The sequence below is a fragment of the Diadema antillarum genome, unplaced genomic scaffold (assembly GCF_040938485.1).
Source record: "Diadema antillarum isolate AM-2024a unplaced genomic scaffold, OU_Dant_1.0 scf00000003, whole genome shotgun sequence".
NCBI classification, from domain to species: Eukaryota; Metazoa; Echinodermata; class Echinoidea; order Diadematoida; family Diadematidae; genus Diadema; species Diadema antillarum.
This window is the reverse complement of record NW_027270892.1, coordinates 1,731,345-1,734,091: the sequence shown is the minus strand read 5'-3', so window position 1 is coordinate 1,734,091 and position 2,747 is coordinate 1,731,345.

Here is a 2,747-nt window from a genome sequence, read left to right as displayed (position 1 = left end):
AGATTGAAATCATTCCTTCTTAAGTCTTATAATGTAACAGAAAGAAATTAATTTTGTTTGTTTATCTTCTTCAGTAAGTAGGTTTTGTAAGCGCCAGGATGCTATTGATTTTTCATAGGCTTGTTAGGTCGCGTCTTTCGCGGAATTCCGCATCGCATCCCCTGTTTTTTCTATTGCAAACTTACGTGCCTTCACAGAACAGATAATGTGTTCTGCTATCAGCAATTCCATACAATTGTTTATATATCACTTTCTCGTCGCTTTGAACGCTCTACACTTCTAATATGGCTAATAGTCTCTGTTGGTTTGATCTTGAATGTACCGATTGATCTAGGCTTTTTGTTCTTAGTTGTCTCGTCTCTTTACTTGTATTTATGCTTCTTCCCTTTCCCCTTTTTCACTTCTTTTTTCATCCCGCACACTTGTAGTTAAGTTTTCACCATTTTTTTTTCTTCCTGTGAGGTGCCCACGTTGTACAAGCATAGTCTTTTGAGTGGGTACCTCCACTTTTTTGGCAGAATGTATAAATATGTCTGTATGAAAAATGCCTAAATTTGTAATGATTATTGACAAATGTTATCCTTTGCTATCTATGTATCATTCCTTCAAACGTATGTCGAATTTATATTTTTTTGTACATTCTGTTGAAATTTCATATTTCATATTGAAATTCTGTTGAAATTTCATATTGACAGTATATGTAAAATTATTTCACGTAATATTGGTATAATTAATAAGCTTAAGTTTTGTTTTCCTTTGTCGTCCCTGCTCGTATTATATTCATCCTTAATATTGCCATATTTAAGTTACGGTATTCTCGCGTGGGGGAATACATATAAAACATTCTTAGATAAATTACTTTTATTGCAAAAGAAATCACTCCGTGTTATATGTCATACTGCATTTTTGTCCCATACTGACCCACTATTTTATGAGCATAAAATATTGAAAATTAATGATTTGTATTTGTTTAATCTAGGACAATTTATGTATAATTATAATAAAAATAATCTCCCAAATATATTTGAAACAATGTTTCAAAGAAATCAATCCATTCATAATTATCCAACACGGCGATCAAATGATTTCCATTTGCCATTTCTGAGAACTTTGTTGGCTCAAAACACATTTATTTACGACGGGCCAAAGTACTGGAATTCACTTCCCAGTAACATTACTACAGCTCAATCTCTGAATTCCTTTAAGAATAAATTAAAATCATTTTTATTGAAACTTTACAACATCCAACAGAGTAAGTTTCCCTTTATCATCTCAGTCAAGTCATCATTCTTTTTTACATAAGTCCTCCTATTAAACTATGTCCCTGTCTGTGTTCTAAATATAACGATGTGTTTTTTTTTTCTCCTGCATTCTTACCAACATAACTACGTATAAAAAATATTTTGCATTACATTCAATCCAGCTTGTATTTTATCACTTATTTTACATTATGAAATCCAGATTGCTTGCGTCCACGATGGCACATGCTGTAGTTCCCTCTTTTTTCTCCCTTTTTTCCCTCTCTTTTTTTCCTCTTTTTTTCCCTTTCCTTTTCTCTCTTTTTCCTCTTCCCAATCATTTTGATGTCAGTTGACATCGGTTCGTTTATTGTGTTTTATATTGATGTTTTGTGTATTTTTCTGAGGGTCCCATATCGTACAAGCTTTGCTTCTTAGTGGGACCCTCCACTTCCATCCTCATCCTTAGTTGACTTGTATTATACGCTTTATGTATTTAACAAAGATGTAATCACATCTACTTTTCATTTTCATAATTTTCTTATGTACCTTTTCAAATTTTGTTCTGTATCACAAATATCCCGTGTATATGCAATGTACATAAATTTCTTTCTTCATTTTGATGGAGGTGAAAATAAAGTTGAAAGAAAGAAAAGAAAGAAAGAAGTGAAAATAAAACCTTTGAATTGAAAAAAAAAGAGAAATGAAAAAAAAATTGTATCACTTTGGATTATGTCAACTTTTTCTTTTCTTTTCTTTGTGATGATGGAAATAAATAAACTATTAAATCGAAATTGAATATACCGTGTCAATATATATGTTTCTTTCTGATACTGATGAAGAACTGAATGTCACATTGTCATAGGCATGTGGGTATGAAGTACACAGCTCCTCCTGCGGGCGTAGATATCAAATTTTATTGACAAAGAAAACGACAAGCAGCGCTCGTCTGCTTTGCACATAATTTGTATAGATGAGATTTTCATTCGTCATTATTAGTGAATAAAAACCTATAACCGATTCTTCATTCAACTTCAAAAGTAAAAAAAAAAAAATGAATCTATAGACATACACAAGTATATCATTATAATTACGATTACTTATGTCAGTTTTCTGCCACATGAACTTGATTACATACATGATTCTTCCTACCGTTACCAAAGACAATCCCTGCATTAATTCCGGTTTACGATTTATGTCTTTACCGCTATACATACACTCGTGCTACATTGTTACATAATGCCCACTATATATTTTAAATTTGATGACACGTTATAGTGTTGTAATAATCATAAAGATAACCAACACTGAACTTGAAATCCTGAAGATGCACATGTTCTGAGAGTTTCAGTAAAGCAGTGCATTTGGTAAGCACATTCACAACAGGAACTGAATTTACATGAACTTATCGAGAAATGCACACAAGTGGTTTTATAAGTAGTACGCATGCTTTTGTCTGCTCGAAATTGCACAATTTGCGTATATCTATTTATGGTGCACATTAGCACA